The 19,530-nt window shown below is 38.6% G+C and overlaps 1 protein-coding gene across 5 annotated transcripts in view; it reads left to right on the plus strand.

The window, feature by feature from the left end:
- Positions 1 to 19,530, plus strand: part of NCALD (neurocalcin delta) — a 458,484-nt gene that overhangs the window by 271,676 nt on the left and 167,278 nt on the right. For 4 of the 5 annotated variants that reach the window (XM_055091026.1, XM_028500448.1, XM_028500449.2 and 1 more), the window contains one exon: positions 6,063 to 6,144. The exons of the other annotated variant lie outside the window; for it this stretch is intronic. The gene's annotated coding sequence lies outside the window, so the exon portion shown is untranslated. The remainder of the gene's footprint in view (positions 1 to 6,062; positions 6,145 to 19,530) is intronic. 5 annotated transcript variants of the gene reach the window in all.

Raw genomic sequence — 19,530 nt, forward strand, 5'->3', positions numbered from 1 at the left:
TTCCTAAGTTTTCTAAATTATGTGTGATGATTGAAGCAAAAATTATAACACTGTCTGATATGACTTTCAATGTATGTAGAGGAGATATTTTTAAAAATTACTTTATAAATGAGGGAGAGTAAAGGGATGTAAAGGGAGGTAAGGCGTTTACTTGAGCTGGTATAACATCAACAATACACTGGTAAGTTATGTATATTTAATGTAGTGTGGAAAGCAACCATTAAATAAGCTATACAAAGAGATATACTGAAAAAACATTATAGATGGAATTCTGAAAAATGTTCAAGTGTCCACAGTAATATTGGAAAACGTAAAGAAAGAAAATACAGAACAGAAAACAAAAAATAAAGTGGCAGACTTTAGCTCAAACATATCATAATTACATTAAATGTAAATAGTCTAAATATACAATTTATAAGATGGAGATGAACACAGTGGATTAAAAAAATGACTTAACTATATGCTATCTATAAGAAACTACCTTCAAATATAATAATATAGGAGGGTGAGAGTAAAAAGATGGAAAATGATATACCTTGCAAACATTAATCAAAAGAAAGCAGGAGTGGTTATATTAAAATCAGATAAAGACTTCAGAGCAGGGCTTCCCTGGTGGTGCAGTGGTTAAGAATCTACCTGCCAGTGCAGGGCACATGGGCTCGAGCCCTGGTCCCGGAAGATCCCACATGCCGTGGAGCAGCTGAGCTCATGTGCCACAACTACTGAGCCTGCACTCTAGAGCCCGCGAGCCACAACTGCTGAGGCGGTGTGCCACAACTACTGAAGCTCACGCACCTAGAGCCCGTGCTCCACAACAAGAGAAGCCACCACAATGAGAAGACTGTTGTACCACAACTAAGAGTGGCCCCCGCTTGCCACAACCAGAGAAAAGCCCGCACACAGCAACGAAGACCCAATGCAGCCAAAAATAAAATAAAATAAATAAATTTATTTAAAAAAAAAAAGGAAGAAGACTTCAGAGCAAAGTAAAAGACCAGGAACAGAGAGGGACATTACATAATGATAAAAGGGTCAATCCACCAAAAAGATAGAGCAAAGATACATATTTTGCATGCAAATCCTAAATATGTCCCAAACAATAGAGCAAAATTTGTGAAATGAAACTGCAAAAACTACTGGAATAGGCAAATCCACAATTAGAGTTGGAAACCTCAACATACCTCTCTCAACAATTAATAGAACAACTATACGGAAAACCAGCATCATAGAGAAGAACACAACACTACCAATCAACTAGATCTAATTCATAGTTATAGACTCTCACCAACAACAGCAGAAAAGATGTTCTTTTCAAGCACCACAAAATATATGCCAAGATAGCCCATAAACCATAAAACAAACTTCAACAAATTAAAAAAAAATTAAAATCATAAAGAGTGTATTCTCTGACTACAGTGGAATCAAAATGGAAATCAATAACAGAAAGATGACAATCTCTAAACATTTGGAATTGAAAAAATAAACGTCTAAATAATCTGTGGGTCAAAGAGGAAGTCTCAAGGAAATTTTTAAAAATACATTGAAGTGAATGGAAATGAAAATACTGTATATCAACATTTGTGAGACTCAGCTAAAGCAGTTCTGAGAGGAAAATTTATAGCACTAAAATATTTGCATTAGAAAAGAGGAAAGTCTCAAGTCAATAATCTAAGCTCCCATCTCCAGAAACTAGTTTTTCAAGAAACTAGAAAAAAAAAGAGATGATGAACCCAAAGCAAGCAAAAAGAAGAACATAATAAAGAAAAGATCAGAAATCAATACAACTGAAAAGAGAAAAATAATAGAGAAAATAGGTCAAACAAAAAACTGCTTCCTTGAAAAGATCAACAAAATTGATAAACCTCCAGCAACACTGACAAAGAAAAAGAAGACACAAATTACCAATATCTGGAATCAAAAAGGAGACATCACTACAACCTCCTGATGTCAAAAGAATAGTAAAGGAATATTTACAAATAAATCTACACATAAAAGTTTCACAACTTAGGTGAAATGGACCAATTTCCTGAAAAGCGCCAACAACCACAGCTCACACAGTGTAAGGCAGATAATTTGAATAGTCTTATAACTAAGGAAATTGAATTAGTTTAGAAACTCCCCAAACAGAAAATTCCAGGCCCAGAGGGTTTCACTGGAAAATTCTACCAAATATTTAAAGAAGAATTAATGTTAATCCTATAAATCTCTTCCAGAAAATATAAGAGGAAGGAACGCTCCCCAATTCATTATATGAAGCAATTCTGATACCTAAACTGGAAAAAGAAAGTACAACATAAGAAAACTAGAGACTAATGACCCTCATGAAGATAGATGCAAAATTTCTTAATAAATATTAGCAAATAGCATTCAGCAGTTAATAAAAATAATTATACACCATGATCAAGTGATGTTTATTCTAGGAATGCAAAGATCATTCAATGTGAAAAGCAGTCAGTATAATCAACCGTATAAACAGTCTAAAGAAAAAATATCACAATTATACTAATTGAAGCAGAAAAATCATTTGACAAAATTCAACACCCATTCATGATTTTTAAAAAAAAAGAAAAGAAAGGGGCTTCCCTGATGGCGCAGTGGTTGAGAGTCTGCCTGCCGATGCAGGGGACACGGGCTCGTGCCCCGGTCCGGGAAGATCCCACATGCCACGGAGCAGCTAGGCCCGTGAGCCATGGCCACTGAGCCTGCACGTTTGGAGCCTGTGCTCCGTAACAGGAGAGGCCACAACAGTGAGAGGCCCGTGTACCACAGAAAAAAAAAAAAAAAAAGAAAAGAAAAACTCTCAGAAAAATAGGAATAGAGGGGAACATCCTAAAATTGATTTTTAAAAACTCTACAAAACACCTGCAGCTAACAGCATACTTAACAGTGAAAAACTAAATCCTTTCCTCATAAGATCAGGAGCAGGCAAAGGATGCCCTCTTTCACAACTCATATTCAACATAGAACTGGAAGTTCTACACAATGCAATAAAGTAAGAAGAGAAAATAAAAGGCAGATCAGAAAGGAAGAAAGAAAACTGTTCACCATTCATATTTTTCTTCTCTGGGATGATGTGTCAGATCTGTTGCTCATTTTTCTATTGTGTTGTCTTTTTCTTACTGATTTGTAACATTTCTTTATATAATCTGAATACCAGTCTTTTGTTGATTTCACAGTTTGCAAACTTGTCTCAGATATTGGCATGTCTTCTTTCTTTATTGTACCTTGTGATACACAGAAGAACTTAATAGTAGAGTAGGCAAATTAATCAACCTTTACTTTCATGATTAGCACTTTTTTTTTTTTTTTTTTGCGTACGCGGGCCTCTCACTGTTGTGGCCTCTCCCGTTGCGGAGCACAGGCTCTGGACGCGCAGACTTAGCGGCCATGGCTCACAGGCCCAGCTGCTCCGCGGCACGTGGGATCTTCCTGGACTGGGGCACGAACCCATGTCCCCTGCATCCGCAGGTAGACTCTCAACCATTGCGCTACCAGGGAAGCCCCGTGATTAACACTTTTGAACTTAGCCTTAAGAACTCTTCCCATTTGGAGGTCAGAAAGATGTTATCTTATATTTTCTTCTACAAGTTTTAACATTTTGCTTTTTCAGCTAAGTCCTTAATCCCTCTGGAATTGATCTTTAGGTATGGCTCCTCCTTGACTTTTGGCTCAGTAAATTATTCCAACCTTTGTGAGAGCTCTGTTACCTTTCAGTTCCACCTTCCCTGCCATGCTGGTTCTGATGCTCTGTCTCTAAAAATTGTGTGGCTTTTTCTTTTCTTTTGGTATGCCTTATAATTTTTTCTTGATAGCCAGACATGATATACCAGGTAAAAGGAACTGCTGTAAATAGATCTTCAGGAATGTGGTAGCGAGTTTTCAGGGAAAAGAAGCGTTCTATGCATCCTATGATTAGGTCTCAGTCTTTTGGTGAGCCTGTGCCTTTGGACTGCCAAGTTCACAAGTGTTTCTCAGTTTTTTTCTCCTCACTTAGGTGGGACAGGATGGCTAGAGTGGGCTGCAGTTGAGCAGTTCCCTTCTCCCACAGTGGAAGCCTAGAGGAGTCTAGAGCTGAGTATATCCCTTCCCCAGGTCAGTTAGGCTCTGAGAATATTCTAGCAGGTTAGGCTCTGGTTAACTCGTTTCCCCTGAGGGCAAGAACAGAGTGTTATGGCATATTTCAAAAATGTTCATTTTCCCCTCCCCCTTCCAGAAGCCTGAGGGGATTTTTCTCTGGTATTTACTGTGGGCATCTGGTAGAGCTCCGGGAAGGAAATCTCACAGTATTGTAAGGACCCCCCCACACAATGACTGTGTCCCCCTGGAGTGTTTAACTCTCAGAGTTGTCCCCAGGGAGACTCCAGCAGTTGGTCAATTACAGTTCAAGTTTTCCTGTCCTGGCACTGCTTTCTGCGGTGCTTTCTGTTGGCGAGTCTCTGCTCAGTTTCAGGCATAGGAACAGGAAGGGCAAAGAGCAAAAAGCAAATGCCAGAGCCCTTTAAAACAGCTTTTCCAGGAGCTCTCCCTAGCACCTCCAGCTTACATCTCCAAGGCCCAAACTGTTCCACCTGCCCGTCCTTAGCTGTAGTTTAAACAGGGCAAATTGCTGCCCTGAGCAAAATCAAGGTTCAGTTAGGACAAAGGGTAGACTGGGTGTTGGATAGTTAACCAGCAGTGTCTGCCCGGCTCTCTAAGCTCCTGCCAGGATTGCCTATCCCCCTAGCAGGGTTGTTTGGATAACAAAATGGAAGATCACATGCAAGAGCATTTCATACATTATAAAATGTGTTTCATAAACAAAGTGGAAACATTCTGAACTATTTTCTCAGAGAGCAAACCTAATGTTGATAGAAAGTCTCACTAAATGTAGACTTGGGTAATCAATATCTCTTAAACCTCAGCTCATTCTCTTTCAGACATCTTTAGATAGCCCAAGATCCAGTGTTTTCATAGATACACATCCTCAAACACCGGTCTTCAGATTCAGATTATTGCCAAACATTGTTGTAGTGGACATTTGTTGATTTCCTCCAATACTCCTTTCCTCCTTTTCTCTTCCTCTTAGTAATCTGAATGCCTTTCCATGTGGTTTTTCTTTGGAGTGTCCTACCCTCTCCTCTAAGGATAAGGCTAGATTAGTTTAAAGTCATTCAGCAAAGTATCATGACATTCAGTGATGGGCAGTTAGAATGACTTCAGAGCTTGAGACTGGCAGCATGCTAACACTACACTCTTGGGAGATGGAGGTGTGGTCTTAAAACTGCTGAAGCTATTTTTTTGCACCATGAGGAAAGGCAGCCACAAGATGAAGTCAGTCTACAGAGAATGCCATGCTAAGAGAATTGCAGAGTCAAATGATATACATAGTGAACCCCTGTTTTCCAAAAACCAACCCTACATCCAGGTTTTTCTTCCCCAGCTCAATGAACCAAAATATTTCCATGTCTTGTTATTTATTTGTTTAAGTGAGTTTGAGTTGGGTTTTCTGTTATTTGTAGCCAAAAGATTCCTGAATGATAGTTTCCACATATAGTCCAGGAAAAAATTATGTATATTATTTTAATGTTTATTATTTTAAATAATGTATATATTTTAAATAACGTATTACTTAGCGTATTATATGTTTATGTTTATATATACACACATATGTGTATATATATATATATTTATAAGTATAATATATATATAAATATATATTCTGAAATTTATAGTCCTTCCAGGATTAAGGCCATAAGGCCTGAATATTACTAAGAACGCTTGTAATACATTTCCTGCATGGCATCTGTCTAAAGGATTTTAAACTTTGACATGCCAGGACCTGAGTCTTGCTCTTTTAGTGACTGTATTTATCACCCCTGCAGTACAAGACTTACCCCTGAGTATTTTGAGCCAAAGACCAATTAGGCTGAGATATGTCAGTGTTCTTGTAGGTGTGTTTCCTGTTTCCTGTTTGCAAAGGCAACTACAGAAGAAATAAAAGTAACGGCCTTACATAAACCGCTTACTGAGCTGTCAAGTGTTCAAGTAAGATATTCATTAATTATGAATGATCTCAATCGCAGGGCTAGAGAACTGCGGGTGATAAAATCTGTCGTGATAACTGCAGAAGGCTCTGAGATCCGAGGCGCTGCGTGACTGCATATCGTGAGTTACTTTTTTAACCTCTCAAATGCCTGGGTTTTAAATTGTGTAAATTATGATTCATAATGCAAAGATGTTGCATCTTAGTTGTGTGTTTATATGTTTTTGGTATTTGGTAAATAGAAAATGGTAATTTATATCTGCCATGAAAACTTTGTTGTGAAGTATACATTTCCATTTTTAACTGTAGGTGAATTTGTATGTTACCAAAAAGAAAACTATGCCACCATTCTACTTTTGTAAAAATTCTTTTCTCTTCTGTGGTGCCTCTGATTAAATAGAAACCTAAAGAAATTTACTTAAAAAAAATGTAGGAGAAGTTATAAAGAAGTAAAAACCTAACTTGCTTCCTGGAAAAAAAGGCAATAACTATGTGCCCCTCCTTACTTTACAAATCTACTCATTTGGTATGGAAAATTGAAGAGGATATTGTGCAGCAAGTAGATGGAATGTTTTCTAATTCAGAAAAGATTCTTTTGAAATTCTAATGAGGGCAGCAGCACCCGCAGTAGTGAATTTACTGTTAAGATAGGAACATTATTACTTTCCTACTTTGTTCATGTGGGTCTCAAAAGCCATCTCATTGAATGTTTAGGAAATTGGCTTTTCAGGAAGGGAAATCTGCTGATTTATGAATTTCTTGGAAATTTTTCAAAATATGCTAATGGCCCCAGATGAGAGCCAGCCAAGATTTGTAGGCAAGATAATATCGTTAAGCCCTGGTAATACTTTTTGTGACTGTTTGTAAACAAGGCATGAATATTTACTTGGCCAAATAGTTTTATATGAGGAAAAAATGGCAAAAATATTAAAGTAAATGTGGGCCAGAACAAAACTTTCGTTTGTATTTTGCTGATATTGCTGGGAAGGGAGATAAGTCAATATAAAATGAAACTTAAATGTACTTAGCTCTTTTTCATCCCACTTCCTTCATCCCCATTAAGTCTCTATGGTTTAATTATTAGATGAGCAACATGGCTCATCTGGATGTAATGTGAAAGTGAAAGTGAAAAGCCCTTATTCCAAATTGGATAGGCCAGTTCTTTTAATGAGATCTATAGGACAGTAATAAAATATTTGAAGTCAAGCTAACCAAAATCTTTTTTTTTTTTTTCCCTCATGACATTGATAACTAAGCCTCAACCCCAGTGCATTTCTCCTGGAGCCCAAGAAAGAACTGTGCATTTAAGTTGGCAGTGATCAGGCAGCTTGAGATATTTTGAAGTACTTATGGATCTCAACCCTAAACATGATAGTAGCCATTGCATTAGTTCCTTGGATCTTTCTGATATCAAACTAAAGGATAATAGAAAAATGTGCATTCTTGTCCCCAAAGACAGTAAAACATGAGTATGATCCAACATAAGAACCCTTCCCCTTGACGTGAAGGTGTAGAGAATCAGTATGTCTGCTGTTGGCTTCTGGTTGTTTCTGCCCCTCCTCAAGCATCCAAGTTTCTCTTCTGTGTCTGTGATCTCAGGGACAGGTGATTCCTCACTGCAGATTCCCTTCTTGAGTGAGCCCCAAATATACTCTACTTCATTTCTGCTTTATGCAGAGCAAGGAGAGGCTACAGGAGTTTGTGCTGCAGATTTGAGGCATCTGCCAGACCCAAAGGAGGACGGTTTGAATAAGAAATTGACCAAAAAGCTCTTGAGGCAGTGAAGGAGCCACTTCCTGCTCAACTACTGTTGCCTTGAGAGAGGAATGGGCAAGGCAGAGATGAGGATGACCCCTTAAACAGAGGCTAAACTGTCTAACTGGGGCTTTCCAAAAGAATGGCCTAACTTAGCAAACACTGCCCCAATTTCCTGGGCTTTCTGGAATTTTGTTCAAGAATTCCAGACACTCTTGTAAAAATTACCTAGTGACAGAGTTCCTGACAACAATAGATAGGAAAGATACATGTAAAGAAGCTATTTTAAAGTGAAGTATATGAATAGACTCTAGGTTTACAATCATTTCTGATTTCCTGTTGTCTGGGTATCTCTCTTTAGCTCCCTTAGGCTAGAATTATTTTGTCTGGATCCCCAAGAAATCCGTACTCTTCCCCAACACTTCCTATGTGACTAGCTTCTCAGTTACATGATATTACATGGAATTATATTTTTTCTACGGTTTTCTGCACTAAAGACCTCTTTCCTTCTTCTCTTAAAAAAATGCTATTTTAATCCTCTTAGCCTAGAAGCTTACTACTCTTTATTTTCAATGTCTCAGAAATCCTCCTCTATCAAAAAAAACCTACTTCGTCAATAGCATACCTTTCGTTCAGGAGTAGTAATGGGGAGAGATTATCTCAGAGGCTGAGAACACAAGACACCGAATATCTAAAGGATAATTAAAGTATCCTTCCAGATGTTTTCAAATAGAGACAAATACTGATCACTCAAATAATTGATTCCCTGACAACAATTTTTCACTCAGTCACGTTCTCAATGCCAAAACAGCTAGTAAATTCAATGGGAAAAAAACCCTGCTCTTTTATTAGTTTGTAGAAAAAAGAAGAGAAAGAGAGTAGTTGACTTCTCAGCAATTTTGCAACAAGTTCTTTTAGTGTCATGTAGACTTAGGAGAATGCAGTTTGTAGTAGATAACTGATGATTCCAATTAACCAAAAAGTATTGATTAAGCACCTACTAACTTGAGCCCTAGTGGAGAATGATATAGTATAACATGGACTCATATATTTAATAATAGATCACGTTCCTAGAAACCTAATTCATTTACTCATTCAATAAATACTTACTGAGTGCTTGCTGTATGACAGGCACTGTGTTAAATGATGGGGATTTTAATGGGGAACAAGGCAGGGATGGTTTCTGTCTACAGTTGAGTGTGGGGTGTAGGGAAGATGTTAATCAAATAATTACACAAATAGATTTTACAAATGTGATCAATACTATGATGGGGGAAAAAAAAAACAAAGAAAAATGGGAAACGAAGACTATAAAATACAGGCACTACCTACATCTAGTCTAAGTGGTGATCAGGGAAGACTTCTCTGAAGAAAACCTGAAGAGGTTGGGAATGGGGAGGAGAATGTTCTGGGCAGAGGCCCTGAGGTAGAAGGGAGCTTGGAGTTTACTGGGAACTGAACCAAGGCCAGTGTCGCTGGAGAACGGGGTGGGGCAAGAAAAGCTAGAGAGGTGGCAGGGGCAGATCGTGAAAGACTTAGTAGAGAATGAATGAATGAACGAATGAACATGAGTAGTTAATAACATGGAGTTAGTCCTGTCGTCTCCTGTCATTAGTGTGAAAATAAAAGGAGTTTGCAATTGTATAATGACTCTGCTGTTTGGGAGGTATGGTATTCATTCATTCATTCAGCCATTCAGCCAATAAACCCAAGACAAAAATCCCTGTTCGCATGGATCTTAAATTCTAGTGGAACAAGCAGCCAATATATAGGTTTTATAGTAAATTTTTGTTTTTGAATAAATGGTGTTAAGTGGTCTTTCGATGGAATTTTAAAAATAATTTCAAATGTATATCATATTGCATCTGTGTATGGTTATTCCTCTGTTTAGTTAAATAGAGTTCTATCCTTTAGCAGGTCTAGGACCATGCTCAGCACGGGTGTTCTTCACAGTACTCAATTCACAGTCAAAGACTTTGGAGAAATTCCAAGAGAATAAGATAAGAGAGGGAAGCTAAGAGATCTGCATCTGTTCTTGTTTCTGAGGAGCTAGTGGTGCTGCTGCTCACCAGCACCTTACCATCTCTTGCTGGACTGGTGGGGGCAGGAGGAGGGGAGCAGTGAAAAAAACGAAAATAACTGCGGCTAACCTGATGGAAAAGGATCTCAGAGGGAGAGTATTCCGGAGTCTTTCTGTTTCTTTTTATAAAAAGAGCTTAAGACATCTTATTATATACTTAAAATACTTTATAGATTTTGCACATTTACCATCTCTATAAAAGGTCCACATTTTACCATCAATGTACAGATTTAAGGAGAGATGTTCCTTTGTCACACTCCCCAAAGCTCTTATTTAATTGATGGCGCATCTTAAAATGATCAGTGACTCACAGTCAGAAAATAGTGCTTATCTGGAACCTTGTTTGAGTTTTCAGTCATGCCTGTCTTTTCTGCTTGAAGAGTCCCTGGTGACAATGTTTCATATCTGCATATAAATTATTACCGTAGATGGAATTAATAAACCAGAGCACCTGTGAGGGTCACCTTCAGGTCTTGTTTGCAAAAATCAGACAGTAGTTCATTGTATCAAAGGGAGGCATAGTAATTATCTGTTTTAATCTTCAGGAACTTCCTTGCTTCTGATTTCCAGATTGCATAAATCAAAGTGATTATTTCTATATAAGCCAAGAGGAATAATAGAAATGTTGCTAGTGTGATCCTTTAGTACAGGATTTCTTAACTGCAGCACTGTTAACATTTTGGACCAGATAATTTTGTTGTGAAGGGCTGTCCTATGCAGTGTAGGATGTTTAGTGGCAACCTGGTACCAGTAGTATCCCCCCAGTTATGACAGCCATCTCTAGACATTGCCAGATGTCTTCTGGAAGGAGCCAGATCACTCGCAGTTGAGAACCATTTCTTAAGTATATCATAATCACGGACTCACAATGCTGCTTTAGCTTTTGTGTTGTTGTTGTGTTGCAAACGTGTCCAACTCTAAATGCATAGCTTTCAGTTTAACAGGATGGTATCTTTCTAATTCTATACTTCTTACATCACAATTAAAAATAATGTCATGAAACCAGAATTAGATTTTTATTCAGCCAAATGTGTGAAATCCTGACACGGTAATATGTTTTTTGGGGGGGGGGCAGGGAGGGAGGCGAGGGGTGGTTTACACTTTAAGGGCCTTGTTTTATTTGTTAAAGCTTGACAAAATTTTATCCTCAAAGTTTAAAACTTAATTAGTGGCTCAACTATTTTTTTAAAGATACATTTATGGGAATCTTAATGCCACAAAAGACTCCTACTCAGTCAGCTGCAAGAATTAATAGCCGTTTGGTGACACATAGAAACTTGAATGAGGCACATTCAGCAAGTTCATTTCTAGTTTTATAGGAAGCCGAAAACAGCAGAGAGGAAAAAAGTGCTACCCTTGTATCCTTTGGTGATGGTACTTGACATTTTAGTGTAAGTTATTACAATAGTATATTGGTTTAATGTTCCCTTAATATCAGTGGTTTACTCAAAGTTTCTGAAAACGGGAAGAATGTGTGTTCTCTCTGTCACTGTTAAGCTAAGAAATGGCATTTCAAAGTCACTTTAATCGTACATGATTAAATCTTCTAAAGTGGTATTTTACTATGCTGTGGTGCCTGGGCAGACTTAAGATTACATAAATTCACTTAGACGTATGACTAATACATGACACCATTAAGAGAACTATATTTTAAATTCCTTTTACTGTTATTATTTACTTCACCTAAAGGCCACTTGACTCAAAGTGTTTCATATAGCTCAAATGAGACCAATGTTATTTTGTTAAATACAGCCTTCTTTCATGTCACTGTTATGTTCAGGAATATTTAAGAACTTCCAGTTGTCTCAAAAATAAAGTTCTAATTCTTTTTCATGGCACTTAAAGCTCTCTACTAACTGGACTGCAGTCGATCTCTTCAGATGTATCTCCTTTACCTCCATTTGCCCCTGTCTCCATATTATACTCCAGCTGCAATGAACTGGGTTGCCCAGGGCATCCTTGCATTTTTCTGCCTTTATAGCGCTCTCATGCTATGATCTCTACCCCTTAGATTCCAATCCATGCTTAAGAACCATTTCTTCCTTGAAATTTTCCCAAATTTTCTCATTTGGAATTAATCTCTCTTTCTCTCCTATAATGTTTGGAAAGCACTGCACTGGTGTTCCTCAAACTACCTATGAGAAGGACTAGATTTTTTAAAATTTCCAGTTTATCACAGGACAATATGTATCTTCCTGTGTATGACCAGTACTTAGATTTCGCCCTGTGAAATTCGCGTATCTGATCTGGTCTGAACCCTATTCAATGAGCCAAGTCCACTTGATCACACATTTGAGTAATGCAGCTACGTCCAATGCTGTAAAACTGTCTGAACAATTACTCGCAATCTCTGTACTTGTGCTGTTGCTGATAAGAATAGTTCATGAGGTGGTGCTGGTCCACAGACCACACTTTAGGTAGCTCTGCCCTAGACTATAAGCTCTACGAGGACAGGGCCCAGGTCTGCTTTTTCATCATTATAATTCTAGCACCTGGCATTGCCTGTCACATAGTAAGCACACATTCCACGTAGAAGTATCATATTACAGATAACAGCACCTAAAAGCACCAAAGTAGCTTGGATCAGATCGTGATCACTTTTTAGCACCTACAGGATTATCATGCCTAACCTGTATGAATGAGAAATATCAGACTGAAAATAGAAATGAATGAGAATATCACACTGTTTTATTTTAAAAACACATGTTCTTTAGTATAAAATGTACTGAAATGAAACACCCAGCCTGCTAGCACTGGTATAGGCTTTATAAATGAAGCTCACTTAATCAATAATTTAATTTTCTTTCCCTAAATAGTTGCAGAAACTCACTGTATTCAACTTAATTTAAGTAAACTAAATGGAGCTTAAAAGAAATCTAAAACACTTTGCCTGTTAAATAGCAATATTGAGAAAATGTCGAAGAGAAATACATTCCTCATAGAAAAAAACCCCACAGAAACAAAACTATATTTGAAACCAAAATGGCTTTCTTTTATGCAGCTCAAGGGGATACATTGAAACTCTTAAGCAGTCCAAAATTGTATTTTTGAAAATGAGAATCACATGGAGTTAGTTTAACATCTACCGCTGTAAATTCTACTGGGGAAAACACCTGGAATGTGAGTAACATTTTTCAAAATTTAAAATGTAGGAGATTCAGAATACTTGACAATGCTATCTGAACATAGATTTCTAACTTTCAGTAGTTCAAGAGTGTCTTTCTGAAGTGGTAAGAAGTAGTTGCTGTTGAATGTTCATATTTTTCTTTGACTATTTCATTATATTAAAATTGACAGCCAAGAAAAACAAGAACATTTACTATATGTTTTTCTCACCATTATTGGCCACTTAACTTTTCCATGAAACATTTGTTATTTCTGGGAAACATATGGCATATGACCAGAACCATAATTAGTCACAGTCTGATGTTATAGGAATTCAAATTTTGGCAATTTCTAGCTTCTTCCTCTGAAACATAAAAGCAGTAAATACAGATCGTAAGGGTGCATTCTGGAGTCAGCTTTTCCCTCCTTTACAAATTGTGGAATTTACTTGTTTTGATTGGGGAGGTGTTTGAAGACTCACAAACACTTTTATAGCTCTGCCTCAGACCTAGAATGTTCCAGAAGGAGGCACCGTTCTAAGCACTTTACAAACATCAGCTTATCTAATCATTGCAATAGCAGGTGAGAAAACAGAGGCATGAAGACATTAATTTGCCAAAGTCACTTCAATAAGAAACTGTGTAGTTGAGATTCACCTCAGGGAGTCTGGCTCCAGATTCTGTGTTTTAACTTTCATAGAGTAGTGCCTTTTGCTGCGTTGCTCCTATAAGTAGAGATTCCATTGGTAGAATCCTGCTGAAGAAGTTATTTTCTTGCAGACTGTCTCTGCCTAATACTTCATAGCTGGGAAATGCTGAGTAACTGGGGAATATTAGATGACTATGAAAGATGGGTAACTGGGAATTCTGGGTAACTGGAGAATACTGGGTAACCAACGAATCCTGGGTAACCAGGGAACGCTGGGTAACTGGGGGAAAAGGGTGAGAAGCTATTCGTTGACAGTTTACTCTGAGAAACTTTCCAGCATCTGTAAACCAAAGGGTTGTCATCAATATAAGATCTGGGACTGTCCTGCAGTCAGTCACTCTCACACAGGATCCCTAAAAGCAGTGTTATCTTTAAATCAGAAGGATAAATATTTGCAGTAATCACTTTTGCCTTGTGTTGGAAGCCATGGTTGCTGAGGCTGATTATCACAGAAGTAAGGCATCCTTTGTTACTAATGGAGTTATTGAGGACTGAAAATGCAACATTGCTTAGCAACATGCATCGTAGTATTTACTCTTTTGAGCAGGAACAGCAAAAGCAAGTAGTACGTCTTATAAATGTCCTGGCAGGTATTTTTATTTTCCTTTCCAACTAACATTGCTTGTATCCATTGTCATGGTATTAGCAAAGTGCTTAGACTGTGGCTTGGCGGGGGTAGGTTTAGGTATATTCCCTTAAGTACAGAGATAAGCCCTGAAAGCTGGAATTAGCCCAGTGTAGAACCAAAAAGAAATTAGGCTGCAGGTAAGAAAAAGTAGTAAAAGATTCCTACAACTCTAATGTTCTATGTAAGACTCCTAATTTTCACTGCTGGCAAGTATGTGACGGTAGCGATAGCACCCCGTAAGATGTGGGAACTTGCTGTAATACTCTTCAGACTTCTTGTTTTGTTGGCTCTGATCTTTCAGGCGCTGATAGAGTCCATAATAACTAAAAGCGAACATAATCCCTATTTCCTCCTAATGAAAATTTAATAGTTTCACTGATAACAGTGCTGGCCCTCCCCTGTCATTTACCCTTTATCATGCGTGTTGGAGAACAAGTTTGTCTCTGGGGAGAATTTGATCTGGATGCACTTCCTCCTAAGCCCTCCTTTCTTCTCCAAATTAAAATAGTAACTATACATTGGAGAATCCTGGCATTCTTTTACTATCTTTTCTTTCTCTGCCTCCAAAGTCATTGTAGCTTGGTGTCTTAAATTATGGTGTTCTAACTTGACTTACGCTCTGATGAAGAGCAAGAAATCCCAGGGGTTGGGGCCATCTTAAAGGAAAGACTGTCTTTGCAGTGGCTTGAACAATTGTGGGAGAAAAGAGGGGCTAACCTTCCTGCGTGAAAACAGTGGGGAAAGAATCAGTTCACCCCTAAAACAGAGGCAGCTGTTCATCCTGGAGGGGGAGATGTTCCACTTGGGATTGTCATCCAATGATTAATGTCTGTTCAATCCCAAGATAGGTGGAGAAGCTTGGAATCTGAGTGACCATATTGTTCGATTCTTTGTCCCTCTTGGGGAAGGGTCCTGGAATGTGTAAATTCTCCTCCTGCAGTTTCACTTTTCAGGGCTTTCCACATTCTTGGCTTTGCTTTTGCTTTGTTGTGTCCTGGAATAACTAATTAATTATGGACCCAATTCCTTCTATGCACTTGTGATTGGATGTCTTGAAAATTACTCCATGCTGGCTTAAATAATGAGGAGAGAATTAAAAGGCTGAGAGGTGCTGGGAAAGATAGAGAGACCATGACCACTGGAAATCCAGCAAATATCACACCAGATATCTGTTATGCCAGTAACCAGGGGAGACAGAGCACTGCGGCAGTGGGGCTAGAAAAAACACTCACAGTGAAGTGATAAAAGGGACAGGGGCAGCAAGAGGGTCCATTGTTGAGAAGAACATTTTTGTGGAAGGAAATCCTGTTTGAAGGCTGTACAGGCTGGGCAGCTCTAGCCAGCTAATGACTTCTCTTGGGGAGGTGTGTGGGGTGTTCCCTGAGAAAAGGGGAAGAGCCAGGACTTTGGAGTCCAACATACTGACATCTGTGTCTGGACTCTGACATTTACTAACATTTGGAGCAAATGACTTTACCTCTCTAAGCATCCAGCTCTTCATCTGTGAAATGAAAAATAATAGTACTTGTCTCAGAAGGAGTAAGTGGGATCAAATTGGTTAGTGTCTAGACCACTTCCTGGCACATAGCAAACTCTCAGTACTGGCTAGCCATTATTATTACGCAGTTATGTTGTCAACATAATGATTTAATAACAATAAAGATATTAACAACAGGTAAGGTAATTAGCCTGGCACAGCTCAGGAAGGGTCGGCTTTAAAATGCATTGTAGGAGAATTATTATTCCCATTCTGTCTTCTCCACTGTCTTCCTGGACAGTTTGGTTTTTCCCCTTATTATATCCCCCCCTTCACTCTTCCACTTAGGGAAGGAGAGGAATTTAAAAATTGGATAAGAACAGTGCAGCTGTTCAGCTGGGGCCTTTGGTTGTTGGAAAGGAGGCCGCCAGACCACAGCTGGCCAAATAACCCATGGAAACCATTCCCCAAATACATTGTTATCCTGTCCTGCTACTTATGTCATTTAGACATAAGGTGATTTGCAATTTCAGATCCTAGATCCTTCTCCCGCATTAGAATGTAAGTCTTCAAGATGGCAAGTATTTTTGTCTCTTTTGTTCACTGCTATTTCTCTAGTGTTTAGAACTATGCCATGCACATGTATGTGTCCAATGAATATTTGTTGGAGGGAGGAGGGGAGGAAGGAAGGAAGGAAGGGAAGAAGAAAGGATGGACAAATGAACTTCACCTAGCAGACTTGAAGGCAAAAAAAAAGGTCTTGGAAAGGAGACCTCCTGGCTGGCCTAATGGCTTGACAGAGAAGGCCTGTAGGTATTCAAATCAACAAACATTTAGTGAGTACCTTCTCTGTACCTGGCACTGCACCAGGTTGTAGGGATATAACAAAAAAATAAGATACCATCTTTGCCACCAATGACAGACGTCTAGGTGGGATCCAGACAGTCTTAAATGTGATGTAACTGAGGTAGCTTTTGTAGTAAAGTGGATAATTTCTGTATTATCATGTTATACAGGGTAAAAACAGTATCAACTTGATAGGTTGCTGTATTAGTTTCCTAGAGCTGCCATAACAAAGTATCAAAAACTGGGTGGCTTAAAACAACAGAAAGTTATTCTCTCACAGTTCTGGAGACTAGAAGTTTGCAGTCAAGTTGTTGGCAGGACCATGTTCCCTCCAGAGGCTCTAGGGAAGAATGCTTCCTGTCTCTTTCAGCTTTTGGTAGACCCAAGTACCAGGTACTTGGCAGCATAACTGCAATCTCTACTTCTGTCTTCACATGGCAGTCTTCCTTTTGTGTGTCTGTCTTCTCCTCTTCTTATAAGGACTCCAGTCATATTGGATTAAGGATTCATCCTACTCCAGTATGACTTCATCTTAACTAATAAAATCTGCAACTACCCTATTTTCAAATCAGGTCATTCTGAGGTACTGAGGGTTAGGACTTCAACATGTCTTTTTGAGGAGACACAATTCAACCCATAAGAGTTGCTGACTAGGATTTTATTTATTTATTCTCCCTAGGATTTTAGACGCAAGGTGGAGGCTTTACGATGGCACTGTGTGTCAATATTAGGTGAGTTGATTCAAAGTAGCTGAGTAGTATCTGAGGATATCGGTATAATCTTATGTTTATACTGATAGATAGACAGATAGATATGTATGTATATTTACACAAATACATATATGTAGATGCATGTATACATATCACACACATATATAGACTCATATACACACACATATATACATATTTTACATTCACATGCAGATAGATACAGAAATTAATATTGATATGTGTGTATTGATGGGTTCATGTACATACATGTATTTTCTAGCTCTGTCTATTGAGAGAGCCTAGAAGCAGTGATACCCTGTAATAGTGAACACACCCAGCTCCCACATCTTGGTTTCTAAATACCATTCTTTAAGCAAAGAAACCGAGGCTCTTTGTAGGAATGGCTGATTGTAGAGCTGAGGCAGGGAAAATAGAAGATGAATTTGGAGCACCTTGTAGTGCTAGAAAGTTTGAAAGTGCTATTTTTTAAAGGATAGAGCATGTCAAAGGTTACAGGAGTCAACCTGAAAGCTCCCTATAGCCAAAGCTATAATTTAAGGGAAAAAAAGTGGGACTTCCCTGGTGGTCCAGTGGTTATAGGACTCCGCGCTCCCACTGCAGGGGGCACAGGTTTGATCCCTGGTCGGGGAACTAAAATCCTGTATGCTGTGTGGAACGGCCAAAAAAAAAAAAAAAAAAAAGTAATGATAGTATAAATTATAACCACAAGAATGAAATAAATATCCGTGTGTCCATACTGATATAAACAAATGATAGAATAAATAAATAAACAAACAAACAGGAGTGAGGGAACAAATCTTACTTACAGAGAAATTCCAAACTATAAATGTAGAAGAAATGAGGGCAAAAAAATCATCCTTAGAACATTGCAGCAATAATTGCTGCAGGCAAGATCCAGTGGTGAATCTTAAGATCAATGGGCAAAATTTTAGGAGAAAAAGGATACTTGCATAGCCTCAAAGTCTCTCTCCCAAAATATTTACTAATTACTGTGGTAGTTTTAACCTTTGTCACAAATTGTTTGATAGTTCTCCATCCAGGAGGTGGAGCTTAATTTTCTTTGGGTGTTGACTGGACTTAGTGATATACTTCTAACACATAATGTATGGAAAGAAAAAGAGAGGAACTTTTCAGTAGTAAACTTCACAGACACTACCTTAAGCAAGGGGTCAACATTAATATCATTGTTGATAAGTCATGTTGATAGCATCTATCCCTTGAAATGAAGGGCACTTTACCTTGGTGGTATCCTTCCTCCGATTCCTTAAACCTAATCATGAGAAAATACCAGACAAACCCAAACTGACAGAAAGTTTACACAACACTTGACCTATTCTAAAGTGTCGAAGTCATGAAAAACAAGGAAAAGTCCAGAAACTGTCACAGATCAGAGGAGACTAAGGAGATTTGGTGACAGATGCAGTGTGGTATCCTAGGTTGCATCCTGGAACAACAACAACAAGATAATGGAAAAACTGAGGAAATCCAAATAAAGCCTGTAGTTTACTTAGTAGTATTGTACCAATGTTAATTTCTTAGTTTTGATAAATGTACCATGGCTGTATAAGGTGTTAGCAATAGGATAAGCTGGGAAACTCTCTGTATTACCTTTGCAACTTTTCTGTGTGTCTAAAGTTATTCTAAAATAAAATGTTAAGAAAGAAGGCTCTGAGAAGAGGACTTTATAGCAATAGTATCAGATTGTCCCAATGACTGTTCTCTGAGTGCTTATGTCACTTACTCTGGTTCTGTTGCCTAGATGAGATACAGAAATCAGCTCCATCTTTGAGCTGGACCCCACAAAGTCCTCATACTGGCCTGAAGTCCTGACACGGTCTCTCTCCCACCATTCACGTTACCTCTCTGATTTTATCTCCCACTACTCTCTTAAATATAGCTAGATATAATCAGGAATAGATAAGACTTGTTGGGCATCAGAAAGACTCGTCTAGCAGCGATAACGTAGTAGAAAGATTTAGAATGAGCGAACTTTGCGGTGTCAGTTCCGGTTCTGCTGCTGTTCACTTAGGGAGATACTGGCCAAGTCATGTAATCTTTCTGGCTTTTTTTTTTTTTTTTTTTTTGCGGTACGCGGGCCTCTCACCGTTGTGGCCTCTCCCGCTGCGGAGCACAGGCTCCGGACGCGCAGGCGCAGCGGCCATGGCTCACGGGCCCAGC

Source organism: Physeter macrocephalus, chromosome 15 (genome assembly GCF_002837175.3).
Source record: "Physeter macrocephalus isolate SW-GA chromosome 15, ASM283717v5, whole genome shotgun sequence".
Taxonomy (NCBI): Eukaryota; Metazoa; Chordata; class Mammalia; order Artiodactyla; family Physeteridae; genus Physeter; species Physeter macrocephalus.